Below are 15,792 nucleotides of genomic sequence, written 5' to 3'. Positions count from 1 at the left end.
GGTTGTATTTCTCAACTTGCTGTTTGCTTTTCAATCTATTTATGATGTTTTCAAGGCACAGATATTTTTATATCTGCCTAGTCACATATACTGACCTTAAAAATGTATTCATTGTTCATATGTCTACAAATTCGTTTATAATTATGTGCTAGCTAAATATTTTCCACTATTTTTTTCAAATTTTTATGGCTTTTTTTTAGTTTTAACTAAAATACACATTTTTGTACATATGTATTTATAATTGCAATTATTTAAATAATTTTTTTCAATTTATTTTCTTGATTTATTTATTGAACAATTCAGCCCACCCACAGTAATTTGTAAGTCTTGACTTATCATCTATATGGCAAGGTATAAACACTAAGTAATCTTATGTAGTCATGAAGTTTGTAGTTACTTGGGAAAATTGATTATAAACAGTTAAATGTTTTAAGAAAGTAGAAATTTATCACATATTTTCAATTTTGGTTAATAGTCAAAAAGAAACAGGAAAGAATAAGATTAGTTCCCATATTTTAATGTTATTTTAACTTATTCTAATTATTTTGAAAAGTAAGCACTTTTCAAATTCATTTCGGCAGAACAGTGTACTATGAAAAAACTGACGTTTTTACTCAAGTAACTTTGAAATTGTTGATTTAGTTCATCAGGATTATTTACTGTAACTGCTATCAGGGTCTTTAATATGCTCATATTCTGTGAATCTTTAAGAAAATGAAATATGAGGTGATATTTTCTGAACTTGGCTATGGAATCCTTTCTCAAATGTAGCCTTGTTCATGAATGAATCACTTTGTGAATAATGCTATATAACAGTCATTATTCTTTCGATCAGTGATAAAGGTTAAACAGTTTTCAAATTACTTGTATTTTATTTCGTATAATATGAAGCACATATTTCCTACATATACCATATACTGAAAAACTGAAAGAAATTTAGGGCCAACTTCAAAGCTGTTTATATAAGAATAGTGTTAGACATCTAATTTGCTGGATTTCTGACTTCCTTTTAGGTCTGTCACCTTGTTAAGTAAACTGTATTGTTTTCACATGTTCAGCTGTAATTATTTATTGTGTCTTTCACAGCACCTAATACAGTTCCTCATGTGTGATTTGTACACAATAAATATATAATGCATCTTTTTTTTTTGCCAGACACATAGTAGGGATCTAAAAATTACTCATCCTATTAACTAATGGGATTACACTACTACTCCATCTTCATCTGTTCATTTCTCGAATTTTTGTTCACATTATTTCAAACAGGATACTAGGCTAACGTTGTGGGGATTCATCCTATGTGTAGTCTCCTCTTTACAATCCTAGTAGGAGAGAGCAGAGTTGAATAGAACATACTAACACTGGGTGGAACACGTCATGTTTGGCTGCCATTTTCCTTCAGTTTCCAGGTTTAGTACCTCAGCCGACTGTGGAGTCATTCACAACCAAATATTTTTCGGCTTCAACAGGATTTGTCCCTTATCCAATAGATGCTGGCCACTGGTGCCCCCTGCAGGTCATGTGGTTCTTTGGGGCATCCCTGCCTTTTCACGGGACTCTGTGGCACTCTCTTGGTACACATTTGTTACAAAGCTCCTTAGCTTCTTCCACGGGGTATCCATGCCCCCCCATGTACCACCATCCATGCTGATTCCTAGATTTCTGCTAGGTGATACCACGGATGCACTGTGGCTCTCAAGATATCAAAGTTCTAAAGCATGAAGCGGAAAAGGCCCCTTTCCTCTTTGCATTTTAATGCACTGTAATTAGGATAGCAAAGTGTATTGTTTATTTTCCAACCTCCCATAGAGTTTTAGTAAAACATCTTCCTGTTTTAACTTACAACCTCCTCGCTGCCCCTTTTTCTTAAACATGCAAGACACGGACATATCCAACAACAAATTCAAGTGAAAGACATCAAGCAATTCTCACCACTTCCCTGAAAAATAACGCTTCATTATGTCTAATGCTCTTTCCTCTTTGGAGAGATGTTCTCCTTGCAAGTTACATACTCTGAGATTTAAGGAACTGTTGGGCTGAATGGACTCAGCAATTCCCCAGACATATCACACGTAGTCAATGGCACACTGAGAAAAAACTTAGCCTGCAACCGGCAATTCCTTCTCATCACACAAAAATAATAATAATATGAACAGTATCAGAAGACGCAGGCAGATCAAGTCTCAAGTTTGTTTAGAGGAGGGAGAGGTTACATTTATTTGGGGGACTCAGTCAAGACGTCCTGGAAATGTTTGCATTTTGGCTAACCTAGAGGTATGATTAGGATAATTCAGGGACAGAATAAATGCTTTTTAGAGTCAACTCAAATACTGTGGTATCTATCACAGAGACAAGAAATAACGGCTCATGTATGGGAAAAAGCAATTAATGCTATTTGCCTGGAGAATTGAGATATGTCAGAAACAATGATAGTAATTTGGAAAAGGTAAGTAGTGGCCACAATACAAAGGAAATTTAGTATAAGGGACTTAACTTTTCTCCAAAGGAAATGTCTCATCTTGTCAGTCTTCCTTAAAAACAGAGAAAGTCACTTCAGTGTGTTACTCTTTGCTATACTTTTAGTGCTGTGTTGATGAGAAAAACAGATAAACTAAATGTTTAGAGACTAAAGTTTGCTAACTCTTGATGACTTCCAAACTGGGCCAAACCTTTTATTTTGTTTGTAGTAAACTCTAAAATACAGACACATATTTATACCTTGCATTTCAGTAAGAAGCAAAGTGTTAAGAATTTAGATGTGATCTTTCATGTTGATTACTTTTTCTCATTGAAATGTTAAGTGCTTCTTACAGGGTGACTGCAAAAACTGAAGGCAAAGATACAAAATCACATCTCTTAGCATGTGTTTTACAGAGAGTAAGTGACCTAATCCTGTCAGCACCCATTATTATTTCCATTATTCAGATAGGAAAACTGAGGAGCAACAAGATTATAATAATATGCCCAAGGTTACTTAGCCAGTAGATGGTGGAAGGTTATGAGTCCAGGAAATATGATTTCAGAGCCCAGTCTGTTCATCATGACAGAATGCTGCTTCTCAAGGAACACCAGAGCCCCTGATACATAATAGAAATTCACTGAAGACTCCCAATTTCCTTTTAATTTCCCTCTCTATTTTTTTATTTTTTTGCTTTGCTTTCTTTCTTTCCCCTATTTTAAGTATTAATTTTAATGTCATTTTGGCATAGTGTGGAGGAGTAGAGAAAAATAGACTTTAAAATGTACTGGAAAAAACCTCTTTTCCATTTTTCTTCTTTTTAATGAAAAACTTTGTCCTGTTTTTATGTCTCGTAAAGAACTTTAATATAAAAGTACAACCATCTATACCCAACACTAACCAATATATGCATTTTACATAAAGAATCAATAGTGACAACTATTAGGTGTACAAGTGAAGTTAACCAATCATTCCTTTTCTACTCAGGCTTCCCAAGGGTACTAAGAACACAAAAGACAGCAACACCGCTGGGGCAAAAAGCAGCCCCCATGTGACTAGCTGGGCTAGTGAAGCAGAGTCTTGGTAAAACACTTGGAACATGCAATTTACTGGAAGAGAACAGAATATCCTTCCATAAGCCTACTTCCTTCTACCTGGCTGCGCAATCCAAAGGGATAACCAGTCTGCGTTAGCTGTGGGTACAAGGAAAAGAGGGCAGGAAGGGAGAATTAGTTGGCTTTCTGATTTCACCTGGAGGTGACAGGAAGCTAGAGTGAGAGGTACACACACAAGTGTGCATTTCAGGCTGCAGTGATTCTACCCATTAATACAGATAATACAGACTAATCAATGCCTTAGTATATGATCAAGGAATGGAAAAAGTGATAAAAGGAACAGAGAGCATCTCACCCTACTAAAAGACCAACATCTTAAGACCACTTAAAAAAATTAAAGCTCAATTGGCAGGAAGGAAATATACTAGCATGGATCATGTTTTAACTCTATGGGAAGAATTTGCAAATAAATTAACTATTTAGGTATCTGAAAGAAAAATTTCCCAATTATGAGACAATATTCATTATATAAATCATTATATAAACCATCACAACAGATAGTATTAATGGATGAACTTATTTTGAATTGCTTAAAAAGTAAAGATAACATTGGGCTTGATGATAAAGACTTTTTATTTGTATCCGTTGATCTTATATACCTTAAAATTTTTACCGCAATATATTAAAGATATAAGTGTTCATGTATACACACACACGAAGGATTAACCCAGAAAGACTACATAAGAAAAAAAATTGTTTCTCAAGAATAAATACTATACGTAGCTCCAATATAAATGTAAAAGTAAGTAACTCAAAAGACTCAGTCTTCATTAGTAGGTTCAGAGAAACAGCCCCAGGACAATACAATTCATGTATCTTCAACCATACTGACATTTTTCACATCCCTAATTTACTTGGTAGTTCTCTGAGTTGAGACTTGGAAATGAGCAAGGGATTGTGGTGGGCATTGTCTCTGAAACCCCCCAGAGATTGTCTCATCTTATATGAGGGTGTATATTTAATTGATTTTCTAATTGTAGGCTGGTTTATAATTAGTGGGCTAGAAATTAACTTGTACAGAACTATTAGTATTGTAAAAGGTATTTGTCCATAGTAATACAGTAAATTTTGTTCAGTGGAGATACAAGTAATTTCTGCTATGCAGTCAGGATAACCACAAACATCTCATTTTACTGTCCTAAGAAATACTAGTCAGTTTAGTATTATATATTTGTTTCATGCACACACATGTGCACACACATGTTCCTCAAATTCTATTTAAGTCAGTCTACAGCTTACTAGTTTGCTCATTAATTCATGAGTTGAATAAAATTACAGACATAAAAAATTGCTGGCTTATGTTTATTTTGCATTTACATGAGATTCATTGTTTTAACTTTTTGAAAATTATAAATTACCATACGTACATATACCAATAAATATGTTGATTTGAATGGATGCATATTAATAATTAGTGTTACTGGGAAGTTGTTCAGAGTAGTCATAATAGTTATTGAGTTTCCTTATGACCAATTCAATGAGAACATTTTTCTCATCTCTACAAAAAAATGTGATAACTTTTTGCCAGTTACATTAGCATGCAAGACCACTTTTTTTTTTTTTTAACATCTTTATTGGGGTATAATTGCTTTACAATGGTGTGTTAGTTTCTGCTTTATAACAAAGTGAATCAGTTATACATATACATATGTTCCCATATCTCTTCCCTCTTGCGTCTCCCTCCCTCCCACCCTCCCTATCCCACCCCTCCAGGCTGTCACAAAGCACCAAGCCAATATCCCTGTGCCATGCGGCTGCTTCCCACTAGCTATCTACCTTACTACGTTTGTTAGTGTGTATATGCCCATGACTCTCTCTCGCCCTGTCACAGCTCACCCTTCCCTAGACCACTTTCTACAGCCATGCAGGCTGTGTACTACATAAAACCAAGGGCTTGCTCTTTACATGGACACCCTCAGAAGCTGTATAATATGGAAATTCTGGTAAAGTAGAAAACAACGTTATTAAATACAACTTTTTTTCAATTAAAGATTTGATTTATTCTAGTAACTGAAAACATTCTACAATGGAAACCATTACTAGATGCTGTTTGTACTGTGATATGGACCATGCACATACAGCCACATTGTTTACTGAAGACTTGAAGCTCCATTAATAGTTTAAAAACTATATACCTAATGGGGGGGAGGGAAGACAATTTAATGTTTCATCCACACCCAGAGGTGCATCAAATTAAATAACAGCTCTAACTGGCAAACTGTTGTTTCCTGGGGGTATCTAGGAAGAAACAGTTGGTGACGGGTAATTCAGAAATGCTGCCCCAGATGGTGGATGGTTCTTTAAAAAGTTTCATGTCATAACTCTTGCAGAAAACACCAACTCCCAACACACTGATTCTCAGTCCAGGAAACACAGGACTTCCAGTCGCCATGTGGGTAGGAAGTCCTACTATCATGTTTCTGTGCAATAACTAAGATGGTCCTTTGGACCGGACAGGGAGCAGGTGAGGGCTGTACCTCAGTTACAGTGGATGGCAGTGCAAAAGATGACCCAAATGACCATGAAGGGGGCAAGAAATGCCATAAACAATTCCTTTGGGAGCTTTCACATGCCACTCTCTCTTTTATCTACAGGCATTGTTTTAAATGCTCTACATTTATTAATTCATTTAATTTTTGTTTGATTTAGAAGAAAGCAATGATAAAGACAGCTTAGAAGTAAGGGGGAAAAGTAGGCTGATATGAATTACATGATGAACCTAAAGAGTACAAGCAATCTGGAGTGGTGGTGGACGTGCTTTCTGAAGACGAGCATTTGGACAAATACAAGTTTTGGTCTTGCTTTCAAAGACCCTATAGGCAAGAATTTTTTTAAAAAGAATTACAGAACAATGAATGGGAACTGTAGCCAAAGAAGGAAGATTTGCTTCTTTAACACGTTTTAAACTTGATTAAAGCTTCACAAGAACACTGAGGCACAGAATGGGAGAAAATATCTGCAAATGAAGCAACTGACAAAGGATTAATCTCCAAAATTTACAAGCAGCTCATGCAGCTCAATATCAAAAAAACAAACAACCCAATCCAAAAATAGGCAGAAGACCTAAATAGACATTTCTCCAAAGAAGATATATGGATTGCCAACAAACACATGAAAGGATGCTCAACATCACTAATCATTAGAGAAATGCAAATCAAAACTACAATGAGGTATCACCTCACACCAGTCAGAATGGCCATCATCAAAAAATCTACAAACAATAAATGCTAGAGAGGGTGTGGAGAAAAGGGAATCCTCTTGCACTGTTGATGGGAACGTAAATTGATACAACCACTATGGAGAACAGTATGGAGGTTCCTTAAAAAACTAAAAATTGAACTAGCATACGACCCAGCAATCCCACTACTGGGCATATACCCTCAGAAAACCATAATTCAAAAAGTGTCATGTACCACAATGTTCATTGCAGCTCTATTTACAATAGCCAGGACATGGAAGCAACCTAAGTGTCCATCGACAGATGAATGGATAAAGAAGATGTGGCACATATATACAATGGAATATTACTCCGCCATAAAAAGAAACGAAATTGAGTTATTTGTAGTGAGGTGGATAGACCTAGAGTCTGTCATACAGAGTGAAGTAAGTCAGAAAGAGAAAAACAAATACCGTATGCTAACACATATACATGGAATACAAAAATAAATAAATAAAAAAGGTCATGAAGAACCTAGGGGCAGGACAGGAATAAAGACACAGACCTACTAGAAAATGGACTTGAGGACACGGGGAGAGGGAAGGGTCAACTGGGACAAAGTGAGAGAGTGGCATGGACATACATACACTACCAAATGTAAAATAGATAGCTAGTGGGAAGCAGCGCATAGCACATGGAGATCAGCTCGGTGCTTTTTGACCACCTAGAGGGGTGGGATAGGGAGGGTGGGAGGGAGGGAGATGCAATAGGGAGGAGATATGGGAACATATGTATATGTATAACTGATTCACTTTGTTATAAAGCAGAAATTAACACACCATTGTAAAGCAATTATTCTCCAATAAAGATGTTAAAAAAAAAGAACACTGAGGCAATCTAGAATAATTTTGGCAGGTAACTGTACTATTCATGTCAACATTAATCCATGCTGAATGAACATCAAGGTCTATGTAGAACATTTTAAATTAATTTCAGCATCCTTGAAAGAGTGGCAAGGTAGGCTTTTGCACATATTATCATGGCATGTAGGTTAAAGTACTATATTTAACAACCCTTGAGGCTTTAGAAATAAAATTATTTGAACATTATTAAACCAATAATAGAATTTTAAGATTTGAAGAAACTTAAAAATCATCTTATAAATTCACCCTTATCATGTTGGGATATCGGCAAGAAGATATTCTTTAAGCATGCCCAGACTCTGCTCAGATATTTCTAGCACCAAAAACAATACTATCACTACATCCTTAAGCTTTGTAGGATATCTCTAGAAATATCTAAATTTTAATCAGTTCTTCCTTTGATTTAGCAAAATCTATCCCCAGGTACCTTCTAGCAATTGGAGGGAGAAGGTTGAATGTAAGTCTAATTTGAGTTGCAGAAAGAGATAATAGAGGTGGAAGAAAAAAATTTAAAACCTCCAGAACTGGTAATAGAAGTGAATACCCAGATTCAGGAATGCAAGCAAATCTGTTAGCATAAGTAAATCAAAATTATACCTAGGCGCACTGTCATGAAATTACAAGAACATCAAAGACAAGGATCTTAAAGTAACCAGAAAGAAAATAATTTACTTTAAAATAGAGAATTAGACTGAAAGCTGATTTACTAATACAAAATGAAAGATAGAAAACCCCGCAGCACTATTTTCCAAGGGCTGAAGTAGTATCTGTCAATACAGTATTGTGACACAGTGAACATACTTAAAGCATGAAGGTGGAACAAAGATGTTGGCAGATGAAAAAAACAATTTTTTACCAATATATAACTATACTTACTGGACTTTAGTCAGAAAGGAAAAGCATCATTATTACCATACGAGTTATGGCAGCTGGAATTGCAACATCCTGGTCTCCGGCAGCTGGGGTCATACACAGTCAGCAGGCAGGGCTGCCCTCGGGATGACACTATGTCTTGAGGCTTTGCTATGCCAGGTTGATCCCAGCAAATGACTGAAACCAGTGGGTGTATCACTACAGTCCATTCCTTTGCCTTGTCCTGTGCAGGAAGCCCCCCGGATCAGCCTTGAGGAAGTTTCTTAGAGCTGCACAGCAGTTTGAAACTCTTGCTTCCAAATCCTTCTTCCTTCTCCTTCTTTATAACCCTTCCTATTGTATTAATTGTACTTTAACAGTATCTGTGAAAAACTCATGGTCCATACTTGGTGTGTACTAGCTGAACTACTGATAGTCTCCATGGGGATTTCTAAAGGGATGAATATCCAGGGATAGGTCTCTTTCTTGTCATATTTCTTAATGGGTTCAGAACTGAATGCAGAAGGATAGTATTAGTGCAGCCACCTTAAATCTGTAACATCCAGTGCAATGCCGTGCATAGTAAACAATCAAAATTGAGTTAATATATAAGTTCAAATGTGCCATTCTCTTGAAGCTTGATATTTGTATAAAATTCATTGAACAGTTTTACTTCCAATACTAGAGGTTTAATCTACATTAACAGGTATTTATGTTTTTCAGGCAGAAGACTATTCCATTATTTCTCTTTTCACCAATCATTCACAGAAAAGGAGAAGATTTTGCCAGTTGCCGCTTTTTGAAATTCTCATTTAGCTAAGCACGTTGGGAAAACGCTACATTCATTTCCGCAAAGTGCTTTGACTTTTACAGTAAAATAAAATCTGCAATAAAATCTCTTTTCCTAATTAGGTGATATCTTCTATAAAAAAGGAAACCATAAAAACATAATATTGTGCACTCTGGAAGACCTTGCCACTGATAAGTCTACTGCTACAACAACTGCTGATCCAGGGATATGTCCCCTAAAAGAGTCTTGTAAGTGTCAAATAAATGCATGAAATCTTCCCTTTACCTATTCCAGCAGACACATTCTCTTCAGTCCTATTTTTTAATCACATTCTCACTAACATGGAGAGTGCTCTTAAAACTCCTGTGAATTTCTAATCTAGGTCAGGCTTTATAATACACAGCTTTCTGTGTGAGCCTCTGGCTAACAGGTGCAGTCACACAGTGACCAGGTCAGCTTGGACGGTGCACACTGCCCTTCTCTCTCTCTGTGATGTTGGCATCTGATTGAGTCCTCACTCTCCTTTCTGTATCCTCTTTACATTTTATTCCCTCTTCACATCTTTGTTTTTCCCACTAGTAGAGAAAGCCTGACTTCAAGTGGAGCTGGAGTGTTTACTACTCAGGTTGATGAATCTCTTGTGCTTTCAGGCTTCTGCTTTTAGTTTCAAGGCAATCCTGTGTTTACAACCAGATAAAACAGCCCATCATCAAATTCCAGGGCAGAATGGTTAAGGTGGTTGAGATTTCCAAGGCACTGACATGATCATGGAGAGGGATTTTCTAATATTATTGGAATCATTATGTGAACTTACTGTTTGTAACATATGGTACATTAATAGCTTTAAATAAAGAAGACAATGGAGTTAGGAGATTTGGAGGAGGGACCAGGGATCCCTCACATGGATTCGACCATTATGTTGATGGTGACTGAGCATAACCTGAGCTAACTCAGCATGACCCAAGCTGACTCAACACACTCTGTGCAGACTCATCATAGCCTGAGCAAATTTAGCATAGTCTGAGGTGATTTATTATAATCCAACCTGATTTAGCATAGCCTGTGAGTCATGTCCAATAATCAAACAAAAGTTGAACTATAGGCAGTGCTGTTTTCAACTTTTACCTAGCTATCTGTTGCTTTAAGCATTCCACTCCAGATATAAATCTGAGGTTTGAGAATATTCCTAATTAGAGACAAACATTCCTAGCAACTAAACGTAAAATTTTATTAAGATGAAACGTGAAAAATATTATCATTATGCATGTGGTTGCAGAACTCTCACTTTTGGGGGCAATAAAGTGAGACAGACCTCAATAAGTCATCCAGATCAGCTCCATTTCATAGATCAGACAAATGAGTCTGAAACAGGGTGATTATCCAGGCAGCACACATTTAGAACCAGGTCTCTTGCTTCTCAGGGCAGGGAATTTTCTTATATACTTTTCTGATTTCCACTTTATTACTCAAAATAGGAAATGAAATAAATTCGTGTTAATGAAGCTAGGTCTATCTCATTTAATTCTTATAATAATCTTGAAAAAGAGAAAATATTATTACCATATTATGAATTAGGAATCTAAGTCTCTAGATTAAACAAAGAGGCCAAAGTCACATATTCATATTCGTACATTCTAAAAAGGAATAGATGTCACTTTGGGGATAGAAATCTATGGAATCTTAATTTCACCAAAATAGTTTTCTCAGGTTGTTTACATCACCTCATAGCAGAAACTGGGCTTGTGTGAAGTTTGGCAGATGAGCCAATTTCAAAGAAATCCTTGAGAAGTAAAAGCAATTATGCCACTAAGAAAAACAAATTTTTCTTTCTCTAACTATAAACAAGGTGAGTTTAAGAAGTTATTTGATAATTTTAATATTTTAATTAAATGATTCTATTATATTGAACATTACTACATTTGTAGTATTAAGTTCAAATGTTTAATTGCATTTTCTATCATTAAACAGAATTAAAAAATTTTAAAACAGCCATATTCCCACTTCTACTACATATCTTTGTTCTATATATATATATATAACACTGTTTATGTACATAATTACACACACATATATGTGTGTGTAATTATTTACATATAATTTTGTATTCAGCTTTTTATTTAATACTATAGAAGCATTTTTCTTGCAGTATATGGTGTTCACAATTGCTATTTTAATTGTCTGCATGTGCCATCATTACTAGTAGTTAGGCTTTTATAGTTTTATAGTTTTATAGTTTTATAGTTTTATTATTTTTAAAATGCTATGAAAATTTTTAGATAGGTAAATAATATCTAATAATTTACCTATCTAATAATAAAATAATATTTAAATAATCCATTTAGATTATTTCTCCAGCATGATTGCCCTGAAGAGGGATGACTTATCCCAAGTGTTAACATTTTTTTCTCCTCTTGGCAAATATGACCAACTATCTTATTGCTTCTTAAAAAGGTTTCATGCCACCCATGTTTAGTCCCAACCAGCTTCATTGCATCTTTACCAACATTGGGGAGTGCTCCTAAAACGGATTAATGAATTTGACCAAAATGTTGCTACATGGCAGTCTTTGTTTACAAGTGTTGAAATGTGTCCTTATATTTGCTACCAAGTTCTACTTGTCTTTTGTACATTTTCTGTTCATTTCTTTCTTTTCTTCATTTACATATTGGTTGCTTACTACGTTCTCTTTATAGAGGGCCCTTCATAGAATAGGATACATGCATTCACTCTTGTATTATCTGCAAAGGTATTTCCCAATCTGTTTTCAGTGATGCTTCCCACCCCAACACTGAAGTCATTTTCTGATTTTCTTCTGACAGCTTGGTACAATTATCTCCTAATTCTATAAAATTTCACTTAAATTGTTGTTTTAGTCTCAAAAATCTTATTTTTCTTTACTTTGTAAGTTCTACAAGCTAATTTGCAAAGAAACCAATCTGAGCACACAGACCATAAAGCATATTAAACCAGCAACATGGTAGGTACCTATTAAGATCTATTTTGCTATCTCCACATAATTTGGGTTAATTCTTTCTGCAATGTGTCTCATTTTTTTCCAGTAAATAAATGAACAGAAATAAAAAATTCTTCTCTTCGAGATCCAGATGGAAAATGGCTAAAGTTCAGATTAAATGTCCACCAGCAGTATGCCCAGCCAGTGAGAGAAGTTCTAAAGCAGAGCATGAAAGAGATGGTAGACAGAAAAAATAAAAATTACAAAGCTTACAAAAATCAATAGCATGTTATAGTCTGTGGGAGAAGGAGTAGAAACTACTTTTAGGCAAAATACTGGAAAGCTGTGTCTGAGGAAAAATTAGCCTTACTTTTCAGAGCTAAATGACTTGGAGGCATTCATCTAATATTTATTTAGGGGAGGCCTAAGTTAGCAAAGTTGAGTGGGGAATTAAGGCTTGCCCTACCATGTATCCATTATCCACTAAGCTTTGTCTGAGACGTCCTCTCCTTTGTTTCCAGGCTAATCCATTTTTTTTCCCTTGAAAAACACAGCTCAATAGACAAGTAGTTCAAGAAGCTCTCACTGTTTAAACTCATTCAACTGTAGTTATTTCTTGCTGTGATGATAGATGTCACATACATCAATATGCATATACCTTATATTTGTTAGTGGGCTGTTATTCTAATTATCTCTTTTTAGGGAAAAACATAATGACAAACCACTGAAATTATACTGCAAACAACCAAAATAATATTTCTTTAGACTATGTTACCATTCAGAGTTGACCAACGGTGAGCGTGTTAACTTTGGTCCTGATTTCTTTTAGAATATTTAATATCATTTTCAACTCAGGAGTAATACATGATTTTAAGAAAAAGGAACAAACAACTGTTCCACCATTAATGCTATTAAATATGGAATCTGTCCTTTCTCCAGATCTTACGTTGAATTTAAGATTCCCATTCATTCAGCTGCAAAAATATTGCTTGTCTATTAACTCTACAGCAGGGGTAAGCAGGGTAACTATGGCCTGCCACTAGTGTTTGTACATCAAATTTTATTGGAGATAGGTCACAACCATTCATTTACTTATTGTCTATGGCTATTTTCACACTAGGACATCAGAACTGACTTGTTGTAAGAGGTCTTATGGTCAGCAAAGCTAAAATATTTATTATCTGGCCCTATACAAAAAAAATGTCTACTGGCCACTGCTCTAGAGGAATGTGGAAACTGATGAAAAGATAAATACAGTTCCTGCCCTCATTAGAATAGAAGCAGATATTAAACAAATAACCACAGGATAAGTATGACTACAGTAAGAGCTATGTAGGAAACCTCAAGTATATCTTCTTGTTTATGTAGGTTCTCAGATGATAAATTTATGGACAAGTGAGAAGTATATTCACAAGGTACAATATATGAAAAAGTGTTTTGTAAAAATCATGTACGATTTTCAGAAACATTAACATATTGCAGAAAAAAATAATACATTTTGCTAGTTTAAATGCTTATATCCTGGAGTATATGATAAACAGAAGGAATGGATGGCTATCATAGATTTTCTTTTATTAATAATTTTTGTATTCAAAGGGTAATTTCCAAAATAGGTGCTTAAGGAATCTATGGATTATTGAAATTTCATTTTTTAACATCTATATGGATATATATTCACATAATTACAGATTTTTTTTCAGTTATTCAAAGTTATTTATGTATCCCAATTATTTTCTTATAAAGTTTTCTTAAATGGCTTATAATAAAAGATAAACACAAGTAATAATGCAATAGAAATAGAACACCAGAACAAAGGAAAATGAGCATACAATTGCCAGCCATGGTATTTGACATAATTTTAAATTTGACTCTGAGTTTCTTCAAAATTATTACAAAAAGGGAAACCTAACTTTTTATAGAGTTCTCAATTTGGAAGAGAAAAAGCAAATCAAACCTTAGGGAAATATAAAACTTCCCTAATGTAAAAGCATTTTTAAACATTATTTCCTCCCTGGTGAAAATTAAATAGTCTAAAACTTTAATATATAATTGATCTTCATTATCTTCCTTCAATATAGAAAAACAGAATACTTGGGGGGCATATTTGTGTGCATGTTTACAAAAATATTCTTCTACATATTTCATATTATAATAGACTTCTCATTTGTCCAAAAATTTATAGTCTGAAAACCTATGTAAATAAGAATTTATACTTGAAGTTTGCTACATAGCTCTTATTTCAAGCATACCTGTTCCTGTGATTATTTGTTTACTATCTGCCTCTAGTCTAATGAGAGCAGTACGCACACACACACACACACACACCTTACATTGTCCACACTGAAGAAAGCAGTTCTTATATTTGTCAATAACAGCGAGGTACAGGAAGATCTCTGAAGTAACTGGTAAACTATCCTTCAGTGTCTTTGTGCAAATGTTTACTATTTTAACATTTTTGTGGACCCAAAACTCAGATCATGGGCAGCCTATTCTTTCAGTGTTTAGATTCTCCAAGATTTCAATGCTTAGCGTCTGTAAAAAGGGGAATTCTCTGGTGACTATAGCTTTGGAAAGATCACTTTCCCTTGAATATTTTTTTTTTAGTCCAGAGAAGAATTGCTTCGAGCAATCTGATTTCCTTTTTCATTAAAACAAGTATCACGAAATTCTGCCACTGGTTTGCAGTGAGTATCTGTAGAGGGCTTAGTTGCCATGCTTCAGATGAAATCTGTCAGAGAATCATGTCATGATTTCTGATTCTTTGTCCATTCTACTTAAAAAGAAAAAAGGTTTGGGACAATTTTTTTCAGAGAAAACGTTTCTTAAAAATACATAGGCGTTCCCTCCCGTCCATATCGAAGATACTCAATTTGTAAATATTTTTCCTACTTTTTAACTGTGTTCTTTCTTATGGTGCACTGAAATTTCTGCTTAAACCTAAAAGGGACCCTAAACAATCTCAAGCCTCTCTTGTTCGAATCAAATACACCTGTACAATTACCGGCCGCCCTCGTGGCCGACCCGGCACTTCGCTGTTGCAGTGAGGGGAGTTGCTGCCGGGCACTTTGCTGTTACAGTGAGGGGAGTTGCTGCCGGGCTTGAACGCAGAGGAGGAGCCGCCTGGGGTAATTAACGCCCCCAAAAGGAAGTTAGTCAACACCAGGGAAAATTCTGCAAGCAATACCCTTCTGCGGCCTCAAAGAAGAGCTCTAGATTAGAAAGAAAGGAGAGAGGCTGGGCCAAGGGAGTGGACCTGTCTGTCACCGTGCTCATTTTCTTTTCCCCACCTAAGGTTCAAGGAGAGAATTTAGGAAATAAATTCACAAGGAGCTCTAACTGTGCTGCTCACCGGAGAATGTAATGAGGGAGAAAATTGAGTTCTCAAAGCTGGTAGGAAAAGGAGACTTAGGGATCAAGCTGCCTTTGTTTGGAAAATGCCTTGATTAGACCACTTGGGTAAACGAGTCTCTGGGGTATGGGCCGGACCTGGTATCAGGAAGTCAGAGGCGGGAGGATGGAGAGGAACAGCACAAGGAAAAGGATG

This window comes from Leucopleurus acutus (genome assembly GCF_964270905.1).
Source record: "Leucopleurus acutus genome assembly, chromosome: 21".
NCBI lineage: Eukaryota > Metazoa > Chordata > Mammalia > Artiodactyla > Delphinidae > Leucopleurus > Leucopleurus acutus.
This window is presented reverse-complemented; position numbering follows the sequence as displayed.